Genomic DNA, 21,125 nt, shown 5'->3' on the forward strand with positions numbered 1-21,125 from the left:
GATGACTCAACCTGACACTGATCCTGAATGTCTGGAGAATGAACCGTGAATACCATATCAGCCTGAGATTGTTCACCTGGAAGTGTCACAATGTGTGCATCCCTACCCACACAGACACCACCAATGCAGTTTTGTGGAGTTACACATTCAAGCAGCTAAAAAGAATACCCACTTGCAAAATGCAACAAGAGGACAGTGCCATGTCAGCCAACCCAACCCCAGCACCGCCACACGACACACCGTGCCATGTCATGCTATTTGCAGGTAAACAAAGTAATCCCCACAACATGACACTAGTGTCACTATGTACAGTGTCCCTATTAGAAACCTGCAACACCTGAAATGCTCACAGCAATGCTGGACCAACAACATACTTGAGCACGTACTACCATTAACATGACATCACAAATGTTACATATTAGTAGTCTCACCACCTGGAAATGCTCCCACCACTACCAACTGTGCAGTGTTGGCGCCATGTAGAGTTGTAGGTGCACTGCTGCCAACATGGACCCCAAATCCAGACTAGAGGTCCTTGTGTAGACATGAGGAAGGGACCTGCAAATTGGGAGGTAGACACAGAAGATGAGTTACACATCAATGCAACATGCAGTGTACAACACAACAGCAATATGCACTAGGAATGTATACACAGTATTGACTACAGACTGCCCACACAGCTCATGGGAGTCCAACGTCACTGTGTAATTTACTGTCACTTGGGCACACCCTTTGCAAGCCCATGGAAACGGGAAGCAGGAGGGGTGTGTGTGACTCAAACCCAAGCATCTGAACCAAATACATTACAAGCCTGCATGTGCCCAGCCACAATGCAGCGTATGCCCACAGGAACCACGGAAGCCAACAAATCGTCCCAAAAAAATAGGGAATAAAATAAATAAAAATAAAAATAAAAATGAGAAACAATCAAAAATGGCCATTGATGGGCCCGGGGGGGTTGGGGAGGCCACCCAGGAGGTCCGAGGACAGGATGCACACCAGAACCCACCTGCGTGGATCCTGGGAAAATAAAACACCTCCATGGGCTCATGGCCCACACGGCTACCCTATTGTGGGAGTATCACTGCTGTCGCTATTATCACCCTGTGCAGCTGCATCCGGAGGTGGTTGCACTATGGGAGGCAGCCCACGCAAGGCCCTAGTCTGCTCCTCCATGGCTGCAAGCATGCGGGTGTGGTAGGTCTGGTTCTGGAGGATGAGTGTGCGGAGGTCCCCATGCAACAACTCACGGGATGCCCGGACCTCCGCCCTCGTTGCCTGCATCTCAGCTGAAAGCGTACGGGTGAGACGCTCCAGTTGCTGTTCTGTCCTTTGGTGTGTTGATGCCTCAAGCTCAACAAGAGTCGTCCTGAGGTGAAGGAGCTCCTGCCTCAGGGCTTTCCTGTGGCCCTGGGACTCAATGGAGATGGCCTCCTGCAGAGTCGCCAGTGCCGCCCGCCTGTCCCTGTTGGACCCCAACATGTCCTCCCTGTGTGACTGGCAGATGGAGTCGGTTGCCTGCTCTAGTCGCTCCATCAGCCTTTCTGGGGGGACAATGGAAGTGGCCACCCTATCCATGGCCTGAGCCATCATCTCGGATGATGCAGCCTGTTGGGTTGCCATACCGTAAATGGATTGCTCCCATGCGGTATTGCCAGGTGGCGTATGGCCACCACGTCGGCGGGCACCACACCTGTCTGGGGCAAGGCGAACTGCGCCTTGCTGTGCCGGCACTGCCTGAGGCTGCAGGACTGCATTCCCCCTCTGATCTGCTGGCCCAGGAACAGGATCAGATGTCGCGGAGTGTGACCCTGCATCCGTAACCACCAAAGGCGTAGCTGCCAACACTGACATCCCCATGGAGGGTTCTGACCCTGGTGCAGGTGGGTGAGACAGAACAGAATCCCTCCCTGGAACACTCACCTGCGACGGCACGTAGGTCTCATCCGAATCAACACCTGAGTACAGCTCGGGGGAGGTGCAGCCAGAGACACCCCTTGAGAGCACGACCTGCAGCACTTGTGGGTTCTCCCCCACCACCACACCACGTCCCTCACTGGTGGTTGGTCGGCCCTCGGACCCCTCCTGGGTCTGCACCATCTCCACAACCCCAGCAGTATCAGGTGCGTCTTCCCCTGCAAAGACATGAAAACAAAGAAATGGAAACAGGCATTAGCACCATGGCACACAATGAGGGCTGAGAAGCAAGAGAACCAGTACTTGATTGACACATGTCCCACATGACTAAAACCCTCCCATGCATGCACCCTCACTGCGTATGAAGTGCAGGCAAATGGCACACACTGATGACACCAAGATGGAAGATGAACACATTTTCTGCATGCTGCCTGGCAGTGGCATCACACATTGGCCTGTGATTGCCAGGTGAAACACACATGCCATCACACAGATGGCATGTACCATTGCTATTGAGTGAAGATGGAGAGGAGGGCAGCACCTATTCATTCAGTCCAGTTCCCGCATGTAATTGCTTTTCTAATTCTAACAGGTCAGATTTTTCACCTGGAGCTGCCAGTCTGAAATGGTCCAATTGCAAAGGGACATGTGTGTACAAATGATATCCAGGTAACAAAGTCACTCCACTTTACCATAGCCATGTCAGACATGTGACTAGTGGACAGCGACATGGCTAGTAAAAGTGGGGGAATGCAAACAATCTGACTGAATGAACAGTGAAAAATAAGCAACTATGTTGTGGCAAGGTGACACTTCAAGGGCAACTGGCGTGCAGTTGGGCTAGATGTCTACTATTGGCAGAAGGGATACTGCTATGGCCAAATGCAGCTGCGCAGGAAGTATTGCATGAAGCACATGGCTGACCCATACGACTCAGGCGCACACACTCTCACCTGGCACACAAACAGAAGCCCTCACACACACACCATGCACATGGATGACACACACATGCATGTGCACTCACCGGACAATGCCTCGTAATCAGCCAGATCTCCCACGCCTTGGATCTGTTCCTCCGTGACGTAGGTCCCAGCGACTGACTCATGTGGAGTGAGTTCCATGTCTACTACTGGAGACCCACCTCCAGTCACTAGAGTTGCGGCATGACTTGAGGCCAGCTTACTCTTTGCCCTGCGCTTTAGGTCATTCCAGCGCTTATAGCAATCATTGGCTGTGCGCCTCACGATTCCAAGGACACTTACGATGTCCGCAACGGTCTGCCAGTGTGCCTGGCGTTGTGCAGGTGTGGTCTTGGATCCTGCAACAATGACCATCTCGTTGTCATGTCCGGACACATACTCGACAAGTGCATTCAGTTCGTCATCCGTGAAGCTGGGCTTCCTGGACGGGCCGGACTGTGTAGCCGTGTCTGGGGCATCAGCCTGTGCCGGACGAGCACTCTTCCTCTTCCGCTTGGAAGGTGGTGGTGATCCTGAGTGTCCTGTGCCGCTCTGGACACTAGGGGCAGGAGCCCTGGTGGACTCTGTATCAGGAGTGTGGGATTGCACACTCAGCATGGGAGTTGGTGCAGGCATTGGCTCTAGTGTGATGGTGTCAGGGGGAAGGTCAGCAGCATGGACTAGGACCGACACTGTCCTGGCTGGGTGTGTGAGGGCTGGGGTGGATGGAGCCGCAGCTGCCCCTGCAGCCTCTCCGCCCTGCCTCCTTGGTGCAGCAGATGACCTTGCTGCCCCAGATCCACGTGGCATGATGGCATCAACGTGCACCAGCGCACGTGTCGTAGCCCTGCTGACCTGGAAGTCAGCCATGGAGTCAGCCAGGTCTGGTGCCACAATGGGCTGGTCCAACAAGGGCTGAGCATGGATGGTGTTAGCCACATCAGCCTCAACGGGAGGGGGGAGGGGGGGGATTATGGGTGCCCGTGACTGGTCCTCCACACATGGGGGGACAGGCTCACCCTGCAAGTTACGACCACATCCCCTACCGGATCCACCACGGCCACCACTTGTGGCTCTTCCACCTTTGCCACCCTTACGGAATCCTCGCCTCCCAGCCATGGCACTGATGTTAATGTGCGTATGGGAGTGGATGTAGACTATTGTCCTGGGCAATTGGGGGTCAAAGGGGTTGAGTACCAGATGGTAATTGTACCCTAGTGCTCTAGCAAGGCTGAATGTAACCCCTGGGGAAAGATGACGGGTCACGCAACGCACAGGAGGCCCAAAAAAGGGAGATGACGTGCACGCAACCCCTCCTAGACCACGTGTGCAGAAAGAAAAACCTGCACTACGCTGTGGCACCCAGTAACACAAGAATGAACGTATGCGTGTCACACACAGCCTAGAATGACCTCTGAGGGGTAGGCTACACACGGGGCAAGCACAGATGTTCGATACGTGCGTGACTCACCGTCTGCCAGGTAAAAGAGCGTGAAAAATGAGCGCGTTTGGTTGGCAACACCCCCGCCAAAAGAAGATATGTACGCTGTCTGAGGAGACAGGACAACAGTAGAAGGGAACACTGTTTGAGGGAACAGGCCCAGGTAAACCAGTACAAGAGAAAAAATAGAAAAAGCTGTCAGAGGTAACAGGGAGTACGAACTTGAAACGCTGTGAAGTAAATCGCGTGTGAAACGACAAGAAGTACAGAATTCACCCACTCGCTCTCCACGAAAAGCAGTACAAGGAATTGGTGTTCTACACGTACCTTATATGCAGGCCCACACGTACAGCGTCACTTACGCGGCGTGTACGTGCTAGGCCCATTCCCACCAATTACACGCTTTGTCACTTCTGCGTGTAGGTCCATTTGCACCAATTACACACTTTGTCACTTCTGCGTGTATGTCCATTTGCACCAATTACACGCTTTGACACTTCTGCGTGTAGGTCCATTTGCACCAATTACACGCTTTGACACTTCTGCGTGTAGGGCTATTTCCACCAATAACACGCTTTGACACTCGGACGTGTCACGCAAATTTTTCCTACGCGTGCACGTGACTTCATAGACGCGCATACGCGTTTACGCGCTAAGGGCCTTTCATCGATTTACACGCAGACGTGTGGGATTTTCACGTGCAAAATCACTCACTACGTATCAAGCTGTCCACGCGTTCACACACGAAAGACCACGCTCCTGCCCAGGAGGCCAAATTACTGCCCCCCAGAGCCCTGAGCACGCTCCCACCTGCCATCTGCTGCTGCCTGACTGCCTGCTGCCCACGTGCCCTGCCATTTGCTGCCTGCACATCAGCCAGGGGTGCTGTTGCTGTGACCACCCCTGCTGGAACCAAAGGCTCCCGACTGCTTTTCCGTCGCCCCACAGCCCAGCCCCAGGACCCAGTTGCCCACCCACTCCTGCCTCTGGGGTTGCCATGTCGGGCACTACAACATCTGGCACCAGTGGCAACCCCAGGCCAAGGAGGCAGAGGGGCACCAGCTTCAGTGCCAGGGAAGTTGGTGTCCTGGTGGAGGATGCCCCTGGTGGCTGGGGGGTGGGGGTGGTGGGAGACATGGGTTGGACATGGGTGGGGGCCTGCTGGCAGGTGCCCCACAGCGCTGGGGGGTGGGGGTGGTAGGAGACATGGGTGGGGGCCTGGTGGAGGCTGCCCCTGCACTGCTGGGGGGTGGGGGTGGTGGGAGACATGGGTGGGGGCCTGGTGGAGGGTGCCCCTGGTGGCTGGGGAGTGGGGGTGGTGGGAGACATGAGTGGGGGCCTGGTGGAGGGTGCCCCTGGTGGCTGGGGGGTGGGGGTGGTGGTAGACATGAGTGGGGGCCTGGTGGAGGCTGCCCCTGCACTGCTGGGGGGTGGGGGTGGTGGGAGACATGGGTGGGGGCCTGGTGGAGGCTGCCCCTGCACTGCTGGGGGGTGGTGGGAGACATGGGTGGGTGCCTGGTGGAGGGTGCCCCTGCACTGATGGGGGGTGGGGGTGGTGGGATACATGGGTGGGGGCCTGGTGGAGGGTGCCCCTGGTGGCTGGGGGGTGGGGGTGGTGGTAGACATGAGTGGGGGCCTGGTGGAGGCTGCCCCTGCACTGCTGGGGGGTGGGGGTGGTGGGAGACATGAGTGGAGGCCTGGTGGAGGGTGCCCCTGGTGGCTGGGGGGTGGGGGTGGTGGGAGACATGGGTGGGGGCCTGGTGGAGGGTGCCCCTGGTGGCGGGGGGGTGGGGGTGATAGGGGACATGAGTGGGGGCCTGGTGGAGGGTGCCCCTGCACTGCTGAGGGGTGGGGGTGGTGGGAGACATGGATGGGGGCCTGGTGGAGGGTGCCCCTGGTGGCGGGGGGGGGTGGGGGTGATAGGGGACATGAGTGGGGGCCTGGTGGAGGGTGCCCCTGCACTGCTGGGGGGTGGGGGTGATAGGGGAAATGGGTGGGGGCCTGGTGGAGGGTGCCCCTGCACTGCTGGGGGGTGGGGGTGGTGGGAGACATGGGTGGGGGCCTGGTGGAGGGTGCCCCTGGATGCTGGGGGGTGGGGGTGGTGGGAGACATGGGTGGGGGCCTGGTGGAGGGTGCCCCTGGATGCTGGGGGGTGGGGGTGGTGGGAGACATGAGTGGGGGCCTGGTGGAGGGTGCCCCTGGTGGCTGGGGGGTGGGGGTGATAGGGGACATGAGTGGGGGCCTAGTGGAGGGTGCCCCTGCACTGCTGGGGGGTGGGGGTGGTGGGAGACATGGATGGGGGCCTTGTGAAGGGTGCCCCTGGTGGCGGGGGGGTGGGGGTGATAGGGGACATGAGTGGGGGCCTGGTGGAGGGTGCCCCTGGTGGCGGGGGGCTGGGGGTGATAGGGGACATGAGTGGGGGCCTGGTGGAGGGTGCCCCTGCACTGCTGGGGGGTGGGGGTGATAGGGGACATGGGTGGGGGCCTGGTGGAGGGTGCCCCTGCACTGCTGGGGGTGGGGGTGGTGGGAGACATGGGTGGGGGCCTGGTGGAGGGTGCCCCTGGATGCTGGGGGGTGGGGGTGGTGGGAGACATGGGTGGGGGCCTGGTGGAGGGTGCCCCTGGATGCTGGGGGGTGGGGGTGGTGGGAGACATGAGTGGGTGCCTGGTGGAGGGTGCCCCTGGTGGCTGGGGGGTGGGGGTGATAGGGGACATGAGTGGGGCCCTGGTGGAGGGTGCCCCTGCACTGCTGGGGGGTGGGGGTGGTGGGAGACATGGATGGGGGCCTGGTGGAGGGTGCCCCTGGTGGCGGGGGGGGTGGGGGTGATAGGGGACATGAGTGGGGGCCTGGTGGAGGGTGCCCCTGCACTGCTGGGGGGTGGGGGTGGTGGGAGACATGGATGGGGGCCTGGTGGAGGGTGCCCCTGGTGGCGGGGGGGTGGGGGTGATAGGGGACATGAGTGGGGGCCTGGTGGAGGGTGCCCCTGCACTGCTGGGGGGTGGGGGTGATAGGGGACATGGGTGGGGGCCTGGTGGAGGGTGCCCCTGCACTGCTGGGGGGTGGGGGTGGTGGGAGACATGGGTGGGGGCCTGGTGGAGGGTGCCCCTGGATGCTGGGGGGTGGGGGTGTTGGGAGACATGGGTGGGGGCCTGGTGGAGGGTGCCCCTGCACTGCTGGGGGGTGGAGGTGGTGGGAGACATGGATGGGGGCCTTGTGAAGGGTGCCCCTGGTGGCGGGGGGGTGGGGGTGATAGGGGACATGAGTGGGGGCCTGGTGGAGGGTGCCCCTGGTGGCGGGGGGCTGGGGGTGATAGGGGACATGAGTGGGGGCCTGGTGGAGGGTGCCCCTGCACTGCTGGGGGGTGGGGGTGATAGGGGACATGGGTGGGGGCCTGGTGGAGGGTGCCCCTGCACTGCTGGGGGGTGGGGGTGGTGGGAGACATGGGTGGGGGCCTGGTGGAGGGTGCCCCTGGATGCTGGGGGGTGGGGGTGGTGGGAGACATGAGTGGGGGCCTGGTGGAGGGTGCCCCTGGTGGCTGGGGGGTGGGGGTGATAGGGGACATGAGTGGGGGCCTAGTGGAGGGTGCCCCTGCACTGCTGGGGGGTGGGGGTGGTGGGAGACATGGATGGGGGCCTTGTGAAGGGTGCCCCTGGTGGCGGGGGGGTGGGGGTGATAGGGGACATGAGTGGGGGCCTGGTGGAGGGTGCCCCTGGTGGAGGGGGGCTGGGGGTGATAGGGGACATGAGTGGGGGCCTGGTGGAGGGTGCCCCTGCACTGCTGGGGGGTGGGGGTGATAGGGGACATGGGTGGGGGCCTGGTGGAGGGTGCCCCTGCACTGCTGGGGGGTGGGGGTGGTGGGAGACATGGGTGGGGGCCTGGTGGAGGGTGCCCCTGGATGCTGGGGGTGGGGGTGGTGGGAGACATGGGTGGGGGCCTGGTGGAGGGTGCCCCTGGATGCTGGGGGGTGGGGGTGGTGGGAGACATGAGTGGGGGCCTGGTGGAGGGTGCCCCTGGTGGCTGGGGGGTGGGGGTGATAGGGGACATGAGTGGGGGCCTGGTGGAGGGTGCCCCTGCACTGCTGGGGGGTGGGGGTGGTGGGAGACATGGATGGGGGCCTGGTGGAGGGTGCCCCTGGTGGCGGGGGGGTGGGGGTGATAGGGGACATGAATGGGGGCCTGGTGGAGGGTGCCCCTGCACTGCTGGGGGGTGGGGGTGATAGGGGACATGGGTGGGGGCCTGGTGGAGGGTGCCCCTGCACTGCTGGGGGGAGGGGGTGGTGGGAGACATGGGTGGGGGCCTGGTGGAGGGTGCCCCTGGATGCTGGGGGGTGGGGGTGGTGGGAGACATGGGTGGGGGCCTGGTGGAGGGTGCCCCTGGATGCTGGGGGGTGGGGGTGGTGGGAGACATGAGTGGGGGCCTGGTGGAGGGTGCCCCTGGTGGCTGGGGGGTGGGGGTGATAGGGGACATGAGTGGGGGCCTGGTGGAGGGTGCCCCTGCACTGCTGGGGGGTGGGAGTGGTGGGAGACATGGATGGGGGCCTGGTGGAGGGTGCCCCTGGTGGCGGGGGGGTGGGGGTGGTGGGAGACATGGATGGGGGCCTTGTGAAGGGTGCCCCTGGTGGCGGGGGGGTGGGGGTGATAGGGGACATGAGTGGGGGCCTGGTGGAGGGTGCCCCTGGTGGCGGGGGGGTGGGGGTGATAGGGGACATGAGTGGGGGCCTGGTGGAGGGTGCCCCTGCACTGCTGGGGGGTGGGGGTGATAGGGGACATGGGTGGGGGCCTGGTGGAGGGTGCCCCTGCCATTTGCTGCCTGCACATCAGCCAGGGGTGCTGTTGCTGTGACCACCCCTGCTGGAACCAAAGGCTCCCGACTGCTTTTCCGTCGCCCCACAGCCCAGCCCCAGGACCCAGTTGCCCACCCACTCCTGCCTCTGGGGTTGCCATGTCGGGCACTACAACATCTGGCACCAGTGGCAACCCCAGGCCAAGGAGGCAGAGGGGCACCAGCTTCAGTGCCAGGGAAGTTGGTGTCCTGGTGGAGGATGCCCCTGGTGGCTGGGGGGTGGGGGTGGTGGGAGACATGGGTTGGACATGGGTGGGGGCCTGCTGGCAGGTGCCCCACAGCGCTGGGGGGTGGGGGTGGTAGGAGACATGGGTGGGGGCCTGGTGGAGGCTGCCCCTGCACTGCTGGGGGGTGGGGGTGGTGGGAGACATGGGTGGGGGCCTGGTGGAGGGTGCCCCTGGTGGCTGGGGAGTGGGGGTGGTGGGAGACATGAGTGGGGGCCTGGTGGAGGGTGCCCCTGGTGGCTGGGGGGTGGGGGTGGTGGTAGACATGAGTGGGGGCCTGGTGGAGGGTGCCCCTGCACTGCTGGGGGGTGGGGGTGGTGGGAGACATGGATGGGGGCCTGGTGGAGGGTGCCCCTGGTGGCGGGGGGGTGGGGGTGATAGGGGACATGAATGGGGGCCTGGTGGAGGGTGCCCCTGCACTGCTGGGGGGTGGGGGTGATAGGGGACATGGGTGGGGGCCTGGTGGAGGGTGCCCCTGCACTGCTGGGGGGTGGGGGTGGTGGGAGACATGGGTGGGGGCCTGGTGGAGGCTGCCCCTGCACTGCTGGGGGGTGGTGGGAGACATGGGTGGGTGCCTGGTGGAGGGTGCCCCTGCACTGATGGGGGGTGGGGGTGGTGGGATACATGGGTGGGGGCCTGGTGGAGGGTGCCCCTGGTGGCTGGGGGGTGGGGGTGGTGGTAGACATGAGTGGGGGCCTGGTGGAGGCTGCCCCTGCACTGCTGGGGGGTGGGGGTGGTGGGAGACATGAGTGGAGGCCTGGTGGAGGGTGCCCCTGGTGGCTGGGGGGTGGGGGTGGTGGGAGACATGGGTGGGGGCCTGGTGGAGGGTGCCCCTGGTGGCGGGGGGGTGGGGGTGATAGGGGACATGAGTGGGGGCCTGGTGGAGGGTGCCCCTGCACTGCTGAGGGGTGGGGGTGGTGGGAGACATGGATGGGGGCCTGGTGGAGGGTGCCCCTGGTGGCGGGGGGGGGGTGGGGGTGATAGGGGACATGAGTGGGGGCCTGGTGGAGGGTGCCCCTGCACTGCTGGGGGGTGGGGGTGATAGGGGAAATGGGTGGGGGCCTGGTGGAGGGTGCCCCTGCACTGCTGGGGGGTGGGGGTGGTGGGAGACATGGGTGGGGGCCTGGTGGAGGGTGCCCCTGGATGCTGGGGGGTGGGGGTGGTGGGAGACATGGGTGGGGGCCTGGTGGAGGGTGCCCCTGGATGCTGGGGGGTGGGGGTGGTGGGAGACATGAGTGGGGGCCTGGTGGAGGGTGCCCCTGGTGGCTGGGGGGTGGGGGTGATAGGGGACATGAGTGGGGGCCTAGTGGAGGGTGCCCCTGCACTGCTGGGGGGTGGGGGTGGTGGGAGACATGGATGGGGGCCTTGTGAAGGGTGCCCCTGGTGGCGGGGGGGTGGGGGTGATAGGGGACATGAGTGGGGGCCTGGTGGAGGGTGCCCCTGGTGGCGGGGGGCTGGGGGTGATAGGGGACATGAGTGGGGGCCTGGTGGAGGGTGCCCCTGCACTGCTGGGGGGTGGGGGTGATAGGGGACATGGGTGGGGGCCTGGTGGAGGGTGCCCCTGCACTGCTGGGGGTGGGGGTGGTGGGAGACATGGGTGGGGGCCTGGTGGAGGGTGCCCCTGGATGCTGGGGGGTGGGGGTGGTGGGAGACATGGGTGGGGGCCTGGTGGAGGGTGCCCCTGGATGCTGGGGGGTGGGGGTGGTGGGAGACATGAGTGGGTGCCTGGTGGAGGGTGCCCCTGGTGGCTGGGGGGTGGGGGTGATAGGGGACATGAGTGGGGCCCTGGTGGAGGGTGCCCCTGCACTGCTGGGGGGTGGGGGTGGTGGGAGACATGGATGGGGGCCTGGTGGAGGGTGCCCCTGGTGGCGGGGGGGGTGGGGGTGATAGGGGACATGAGTGGGGGCCTGGTGGAGGGTGCCCCTGCACTGCTGGGGGGTGGGGGTGGTGGGAGACATGGATGGGGGCCTGGTGGAGGGTGCCCCTGGTGGCGGGGGGGTGGGGGTGATAGGGGACATGAGTGGGGGCCTGGTGGAGGGTGCCCCTGCACTGCTGGGGGGTGGGGGTGATAGGGGACATGGGTGGGGGCCTGGTGGAGGGTGCCCCTGCACTGCTGGGGGGTGGGGGTGGTGGGAGACATGGGTGGGGGCCTGGTGGAGGGTGCCCCTGGATGCTGGGGGGTGGGGGTGTTGGGAGACATGGGTGGGGGCCTGGTGGAGGGTGCCCCTGCACTGCTGGGGGGTGGAGGTGGTGGGAGACATGGATGGGGGCCTTGTGAAGGGTGCCCCTGGTGGCGGGGGGGTGGGGGTGATAGGGGACATGAGTGGGGGCCTGGTGGAGGGTGCCCCTGGTGGCGGGGGGCTGGGGGTGATAGGGGACATGAGTGGGGGCCTGGTGGAGGGTGCCCCTGCACTGCTGGGGGGTGGGGGTGATAGGGGACATGGGTGGGGGCCTGGTGGAGGGTGCCCCTGCACTGCTGGGGGGTGGGGGTGGTGGGAGACATGGGTGGGGGCCTGGTGGAGGGTGCCCCTGGATGCTGGGGGGTGGGGGTGGTGGGAGACATGAGTGGGGGCCTGGTGGAGGGTGCCCCTGGTGGCTGGGGGGTGGGGGTGATAGGGGACATGAGTGGGGGCCTAGTGGAGGGTGCCCCTGCACTGCTGGGGGGTGGGGGTGGTGGGAGACATGGATGGGGGCCTTGTGAAGGGTGCCCCTGGTGGCGGGGGGGTGGGGGTGATAGGGGACATGAGTGGGGGCCTGGTGGAGGGTGCCCCTGGTGGAGGGGGGCTGGGGGTGATAGGGGACATGAGTGGGGGCCTGGTGGAGGGTGCCCCTGCACTGCTGGGGGGTGGGGGTGATAGGGGACATGGGTGGGGGCCTGGTGGAGGGTGCCCCTGCACTGCTGGGGGGTGGGGGTGGTGGGAGACATGGGTGGGGGCCTGGTGGAGGGTGCCCCTGGATGCTGGGGGTGGGGGTGGTGGGAGACATGGGTGGGGGCCTGGTGGAGGGTGCCCCTGGATGCTGGGGGGTGGGGGTGGTGGGAGACATGAGTGGGGGCCTGGTGGAGGGTGCCCCTGGTGGCTGGGGGGTGGGGGTGATAGGGGACATGAGTGGGGGCCTGGTGGAGGGTGCCCCTGCACTGCTGGGGGGTGGGGGTGGTGGGAGACATGGATGGGGGCCTGGTGGAGGGTGCCCCTGGTGGCGGGGGGGTGGGGGTGATAGGGGACATGAATGGGGGCCTGGTGGAGGGTGCCCCTGCACTGCTGGGGGGTGGGGGTGATAGGGGACATGGGTGGGGGCCTGGTGGAGGGTGCCCCTGCACTGCTGGGGGGAGGGGGTGGTGGGAGACATGGGTGGGGGCCTGGTGGAGGGTGCCCCTGGATGCTGGGGGGTGGGGGTGGTGGGAGACATGGGTGGGGGCCTGGTGGAGGGTGCCCCTGGATGCTGGGGGGTGGGGGTGGTGGGAGACATGAGTGGGGGCCTGGTGGAGGGTGCCCCTGGTGGCTGGGGGGTGGGGGTGATAGGGGACATGAGTGGGGGCCTGGTGGAGGGTGCCCCTGCACTGCTGGGGGGTGGGGGTGGTGGGAGACATGGATGGGGGCCTGGTGGAGGGTGCCCCTGGTGGCGGGGGGGTGGGGGTGGTGGGAGACATGGATGGGGGCCTTGTGAAGGGTGCCCCTGGTGGCGGGGGGGTGGGGGTGATAGGGGACATGAGTGGGGGCCTGGTGGAGGGTGCCCCTGGTGGCGGGGGGGTGGGGGTGATAGGGGACATGAGTGGGGGCCTGGTGGAGGGTGCCCCTGCACTGCTGGGGGGTGGGGGTGATAGGGGACATGGGTGGGGGCCTGGTGGAGGGTGCCCCTGCACTGCTGGGGGGTGGGGTGGTGGGAGACATGGGTGGGGGCCTGGTGGAGGGTGCCCCTGGATGCTGGGGGGTGGGGGTGGTGGGAGACATGGGTGGGGGCCTGGTGGAGGGTGCCCCTGGATGCTGGGGGGTGGGGGTGGTGGGAGACATGAGTGGGGGCCTGGTGGAGGGTGCCCCTGGTGGCTGGGGGGTGGGGGTGATAGGGGACATGAGTGGGGGCCTGGTGGAGGGTGCCCCTGCACTGCTGGGGGGTGGGGGTGGTGGGAGACATGGATGGGGGCCTGGTGGAGGGTGCCCCTGGTGGCGGGGGGGTGGGGGGTGGTGGGAGACATGGATGGGGGCCTTGTGAAGGGTGCCCCTGGTGGCGGGGGGGTGGGGGTGATAGGGGACATGAGTGGGGGCCTGGTGGAGGGTGCCCCTGCACTGCTGGGGGGTGGGGGTGGTGGGAGACATGGATGGGGGCCTGGTGGAGGGTGCCCCTGGTGGCGGGGGGGTGGGGGTGATAGGGGACATGAGTGGGGGCCTGGTGGAGGGTGCCCCTGCACTGCTGGGGGGTGGGGGTGGTGGGAGACATGGATGGGGGCCTGGTGGAGGGTGCCCCTGGTGGCAGGGGGGTGGGGGTGATAGGGGACATGAGTGGGGTCCTGGTGGAGGCTGCCCCTGCACTGCTGGGGGGTGAGGGTGGTGGGAGACATGAGTGGGGGCCTGGTGGAGGGTGCCCCTGGTGGCTGGGGGGTGGGGGTGGTGGGAGACATGGGTGGGGGCCTGGTGGAGGGTGCCCCTGGATGCTGGGGGGTGGGGGTGGTGGGAGACATGAGTGGGGGCCTGGTGGAGGGTGCCCCTGGGGCGGGGGGGTGGGGGTGGTGGGAGACATGGGTGGGAGCCTGGTGGAGGGTGCCCCTGGATGCTGGGGGGTGGGGGTGGTGGGAGACATGGGTGGGGGCCTGGTGGAGGGTGCCCCTGGATGCTGGGGGGTGGGGGTGGTGGGAGACATGAGTGGGGGCCTGGTGGAGGGTGCCCCTGGTGGCTGGGGGTTGGGGGTGGTGGGAGACATGGGTGGGGGCCTGGTGGAGGGTGCCCCTGGATGCTGGGGGGTGGGGGTGGTGGGAGACATGAGTGGGGGCCTGGTGGAGGCTGCCCCTGCACTGCTGGGGGTGGGGGTGTTGGGAGACATGGGTGGGGGCCTGGTGGAGGCTGCCCCTGCACTGCTGGGGGGTGGGGGTGCAGGGGGACATGAGCAGGTGTGCAGGGTAGTCCCCTGTTTTGTGGGCTGCCTGCAGGGGCCGTGGAGGGTGTACAGGGAACACCTGTGAGGACCCACCCAGCCTAATTGCGTGTGATAATTCCCGCACACCCCTGTAATACACGTACCTGGCCAAATCGCATGTGAGAATTCCCGCGCACCCCTGTAATACACGTACCCAGCCGAATCGCGTGTAGAACTTCCCGTGTACCCCTGTAATACACGTACCCAGCCAAATCGCGTGTGATAATTCCCACGTACCCCTGTAATACACGTACCCTGGCCAATCGCGTGTAGAACTTCCCACGCACCCCTGTAATACACGTACGAAGCCAAATCGCGTGTGATAATTCCCGCGCACCCCTGTAATACACGTACCTGGCCAAATCGCATGTGAGAATTCCCGCGCACCCGTGTAGAACTTCCCGTGTACCCCTGTAATACACGTACCCAGCCAAATCGCGTGTGATAATTCCTGCGTACCCCTGTGATACACATGCCCTGGCTAATCGCGTGTAAAACTTCACGCGTACCCCTGTAATACACGTACCCTGGCTAATCGCGTGTATAACTTCACGCGTACCCCTGATATGCACGTTACCCGCTTTGCGTTCCTTGTTTGGCAGCCCTGTAGACTGGTCCAGGGTTAGCGCAGCCCTTTGCGATGATTTAGCGATTTTGATGGCTTTTCCTTGCGCGAGGGCATTCTTGGGGGCGTTACTGGCGCTGCTGCAGGGTCGCTGCGATACTCTGCGCCACGGCTGGTTTGGGAGCCTAAAATCCATGAATACGCTGTGCGCGGAAATCGGTTTTAGCGCACGTGCCTGGCGCAGACAATCGCATGCGGACACTCTGCGGCAGCCGCTTGCGACACTTTTCTGCGAAATTCTATGAATTACCCTGCTAATATACATACCACAAAAAGTTTGAACTACCAAAGGTTCGAACTTTTTGTGGTATGTATATTATATCTTTTGGTGGGGTAGGTAAAAAAAGAAACACAGAGGCTATGGTGGCTGCGGGGGTGTCCCCCGCAACACCCCGCTAACTATACTAAACAGTACAGTGAACAGGTGTTGTAGGGGACACCCCTGAAGCTGACCCGAGGAAAAACAAAACAAAGGACCCTGCGGCACTGGTTGCCGAACACGGAAGTGAAAGGAACCTGGCGTTGCAGGGACCAGCGAGACTGAAGAAAAAAGGTAAGTAGGGGGTGGGGGTATGGGCAGGGGTGTGGGGTTCGAGGGGGGAGGGGGGTTAGGATTTCTTTAGATTTGGGGTTGTTTTACCTTGAATGATCGAGTGGGAAATATACAAGCAATTTTGCATTATGTATATTTCTCATTTGGTCATTTCTGTTGCGGTTATTTCTGCCACAGTAAAACAACCCCAATTTTGATGTTGCCAATGGAGATTTTTAGCATAAACCTGCTAGGCAGGAGATGTTTTGAATTTGGGGCTTCCAGACCTACTTCCTATTTGTCAATCAATTTAAATGTGGGCATGGTATGATCTTTTGGGAGTTTCCTGAATAATTCTTCACTGATAAAGCACCTTCCATTAGTCAGGCATACTCTGGCACCCACATTTTCACACATATTAGTCATGCTCCAGCCAGGAGGAACATGTCTTGTAGTCAATGCTTTCAGAGCCAGCAGGTCTGGAGAACAATGAATTTGACGCCTTTATCAGGACACTTTATTGTGGTTGGTCATTATATGGGAGATGTGAGATCCAGGCTGGGAGTGGGAGATTTCTTTGAGAAGTTTTTTTTTCTCACAGCCAGCAAAAGGGTGTGCCTGGGGCTGACATTTTCCATTAAGACAAAGTGGCTCTTCAAATGTCACTGGAGTTTTGTGGGTGAAACATAATATGCATTGCATTTGCTCAACCCGCACATCATGTTTTGTTTTCCTGACTTTTTCTGTGAGCAGTGATATTTTTTCCCTTTTACTTTTTAAAATTGTTTTTATTATCACACACCTGTGCAGGCCGTTTTTGTTTTCCATGTGACAGGGATCTTTGATTCCTCCCTCTTTTGAAAAATGTAAATGCTGCTTGTCCATTGGTAATGACAGGTATGCCCCTTTCCAAATGGATCTTCAATTTTACTTGAAAAATAACAACAAAGGCCAGGCTGTTTTTATTTCAGTGTTTAAAATCTTGCCATTCATTAAAAGGCACTTTTGTTTGGTGCCTTTAAATGCACCCCACAATAACCAGGCCTTTCCATTTTCACACAGAAAGCAAAAACAGAGAGCGTGATTTATATGTTTTACTAATATTTGTTTTCTATTTACATACAGATACCACTCAGATGATATTATCAGCAGGTTTAAAATGGTTGAAGGTAGGCACTGAACATTATTGCTACAAAATGCCAACACATTCAACCAAGGGTCCTTAGCTTTCCATGGGCCATCCTTTGATTTCGATAAGGTACATTGGGTTCTTAAACCGTGATGAAATGAAAACCCTTGTCAGTTTAAAGTGTAATGGGGGTGGGGAGCCGAAAGTCCCAGCACTGAACAGACGACATGGGCCGAGAAATACAAGCCCAGAAACGGAAGAGTCCAGATAAATGGCAAAGGCCTGTTTCATTTACAATCCCTATAAAACAGACAGCAACCAACACAATGTGTCACAGCCCTCTCAACGAATTTCATGCACATTAGCTTATAATCGAAAAATACATCATAAGTGACATTTTATTTACTGAAACCTATGCAAAGATGAGATTAGTGCAGTGAATTATCTACATATAGAATAAACACTGGCCTGTGCTGTTACTGTAGATAGAACTTCTCGTGGCCGCACCTCAGACCACCCCTAAAAGCGTTAAGGTAAGGGGATAAATCAGAACAATAATGAATTGGCTCTTGCAACAGTTGCAAGACAGCGCTAACTGAGAGTAATGATTGGTCGGTACTGGCCCCAACAGCCTTGGGCGTCTGGCGGGAAATCGGCACATGAGAAAAATATAGTGGTAGGAGGAGAGACAATGAAGAGCCGATGCCATTTTGTCTGGATTTTTCCAAATTTATTTTTGGGACTTTTTATCTGTATTCATATTTCTTTTTTTGTCATATAAAATATAACTAAAATATAACTCCTCCCTCACTCCACCCTTATATCCCTTCTCTTTCTCCCCTCCTCCTTCCCTTCCTCAGCCCCCCTTCCCCATCACCTATTAATTGCTCTACTCACTGTTTTTTATTGGTTCGATTCATTGTAAATTGCTTCTTCTGGTATAATGTTCTATGTATTCTGTTGTTATAATGTAAAGCGCTTTGGATGAAAGTGCTATGTACACATAATAAATACAAATACAAATACAACTTGCAACTAGGATTTTTCTGCATTGATTCTAATAAAAAATGCGTTCATTAAAGCACACATGCAGCCAAAAAGGAAAGAAATACAACAAACGTTTGCTCCTGCGATTGCTGCTGCCTTAAGATATGTGCCATCAGCAATTTGAAGAACGTTCATGCTATTTTTATGCAACCTTTACACTCTTCATGTTGCCAATCTGCAATGTGATTGGCCTGTGATGTATGAGTGGCATCAAACAGATCCAGAGAGAAATACTTGTTTTTCAGTTTTTTTCCATTATTATAAATACATACAGGCAGAAAGCAGATTGATTTCCATCTGTACCTATGTTTAAAAATCAGTAAAAATGGAAAACCGGAAGCCTTATTTATGAGTCAGCTGACTTTCTCTGCAGTGCCAGAGACACCATCGAATCCTTTGTTCACACTAATGTGCCTGCGCTCTCCATTTTCCCAAAAATGAACTCTTGTTATTGTTACATTTCAGCATTGAGCAAACATTATGTCTTCTTAGGTGTCTTGTGCTTCAGCGTATACATATAATTATATGTTGAATATGCGTGTTCAGCACGACGTTCATGCATCGTCTGTTTTTTTATCCGCTGCACTTTTTGCCGAAAATGTTATGCCGAGAAAAAAAACATCAAAAAATATGGGGGGATTTATAAGGAGTAGGGTGGGGAGGTGAGCAGGGAATAAATAATAGGAGAGTGAGGAATTTAAGGGGGGGTTAAAATAAAAAAAAATACAATTTGATGATTTTATTTGGCAAAACATGTTTGGCAAAAAAGACAGTGAAAACGAAACGGGTTGAATGAACATAGAACCGTGTGTTCTTGTGTCTATTGAATGCAAGAACATTCTTCATGTCTAATTGCAGTTTGTCCGTGTAACTTTGTGGTGAGTGCATTACTGCTTTGTGTCTAATGCGTCTATGTGTACCAGGTTCAGCAATAGTCTAATTTCCTTTTGTCCTTTTTGTTTGCAACATGTCCATGTCTGCTAGAGCTTGCAGATTCAGCTCTTCTTCAATCGTCCTGGGGCAAGGTCGGTAGGATTGTCTGAGTGAATACCATCTTCCGTGCTTGCTGTACGGCATCGGAGAAGTAGCCGGTTCCATAAATGGTGCACGTCATCCATCCCTGCAATACTGAGGCAGGGGAGGGACTGACGTTATGGATGACACATTCATCAGTCTCTCCACAAAAGCCTGCAGAATAATGTTTTTTATCTAGTGCTTCATGCTGAATCCAACCCCACTCTAAGCACTGTAATTATAGGTGTTATCATTATTATCCGACTTAATGGTGTTCAATTTATTGACTTCCGAAAAATAAACAGCTGAGAGTCAAACCCCTCTGAACTGAGTGCTTAGCTGACTGAGCTATCAGAACCAGTTACCATGTTGTAATCGCGACTATTCTCACTGTGGCTAGTTTAACTGTGCTGTTTTTGCCACAGCCGATTTTGGTGATTTAAAAAAAAAATCATATATATATAAATATATGTAGTTATGGTTAAGTTGGTGTTTCCATAGGAAGAGCATTTATTGGGTGGCTTATAACTTCGCTACCTCTGGACGAATCCTCACCAAACTTTGCAAAAAAAGTATATGGCCCACTCTAAATCTCTTTGCGAAGTTTGGAGAGTTTTGGTCCAGGGGGGGAAAAGTTATAGGGGGGGTCCCAAAACCTTTGTTTTTTCCCATAGAAATAATGGGAAGAAACTTTGCGCACGGCTACAGCCCAAACTGCTGGACGGATTTACACCAAATTTGCGGCAGTAGCGGGGGCTTGGTCCTGAAAGCTTGCTTTTGCAAATTTGGTGTAAATCCCTCCAGTAGTTATTTTTAAAATGACCAAAATGTAAGGCAAAATAATTAGTGATATCTCAGTTCGCTCCGCGGACGGACTTCCCGGTTCACTCCACGGACAGTGCCCTGATTGGCCGAGCGGCTTGTGTGATGTCCGCGGACATGCGACGTGTTCGCTGATTGGACGGCGTGGTGCGTGAAGCGCATCAGATTTTTAGTAGCGCCCGCCATCTTGGATTTGCGGACGTCCGCCGACAGCGCGGTGAAACTTGGATTACAAATTGTATTTAGTGGAGTGTGTTGGTGTGTAAGAGTGTTTGGGGAGAGTGGGGGAGTATGAGATAGGTGCAATGTTGTATTTTTTTATGTGCTCAACGCTTTTGTTGTGTTCGATTTGTCTGCGGACAACACGGCTGGTCTGAAATGTTCGTAAATGAACAGAATGGATTCGTTGTCAAGTTGAAAGTTTTCTAAGAACACTCGTGGGGTCCTGGAATGTTTGCAGGGGGTATCCTGAAGACGTTGTCTGTATTGTTCATTGGCAAGCTGAAAGTGTTCTAAGAACACTCGCGGTGTCCTGAAATGTTCGTACATAAAGAAAATGGGGGTGTCCTGAGGACGCTGTCCGATTCGTCCTCTGGCAAGTTGAATGTGTTCTAGGAACTTCCTTGTGTTCGCAGACATTAAAATGGTTGCAATGCTTGAATCTATGGGTGTGATATGCTGCGGTGGTTGTGGCCAGGGTATAGAATGTTGGGTGCATGGCCATTTGGCCATGCACCGAAGACTCTATGCCCTCGGCACAACCACCGCAGCATATCACACTCATATGCCTTGCACCCAAGAGTCCATGCCCTGGCCACAACCACTGCAGCATATCACACTCATAGTGTCTTATAACTTTGGGTCAAAAACAAATTTATAAGGAACAATGTTATAAGCCAGTATGGGTGTGATATGCTGCAATGGTTGTATTTATCATGTTATACTTACTATTTGGTTTAGTAACGGGAGTCCATGTTTTTCTTGTTTATTTCTGTGATAAATGAAAATAGCATGTTAGTATTAGTATTTTATAAAGACTTATTACATTGTACAATCAATATTTTCTTCTTTTTTTTACCCTCATATTTAGTAGATGACAAACCAGAGTACTGTGCAATTTGCTCAGTTTCTGTGTTTGTTGCTAAAATCATTGGGGCTGTTGGAGAAAAAAAATCCATGGTGGATTAAAAAACCCCTTTTTCTGTTATGCTACAGTTTATTTGTTTGTTTGTTTGTTTTCACTGTTTACTTGTTGTTTCTGTCTAATGCTTTATGCATTGGATTGTTCTAGTGTTTGGGGGCAGTAAGATATTAGGTATTTGTTTGGATATTGTAAAATTATGGAGCAGTTAGATACCAGTAACTAACTGTTTATTTTTTATATAATTTCATGGCATTGATTTATCTGTTTGGATATTTCTAAATTTTGGGACAGTTAGATACCAA

Source organism: Ambystoma mexicanum, chromosome 9 (genome assembly GCF_040938575.1).
Source record: "Ambystoma mexicanum isolate Mex_15411 chromosome 9, UKY_AmexF1_1, whole genome shotgun sequence".
NCBI classification, from domain to species: Eukaryota; Metazoa; Chordata; class Amphibia; order Caudata; family Ambystomatidae; genus Ambystoma; species Ambystoma mexicanum.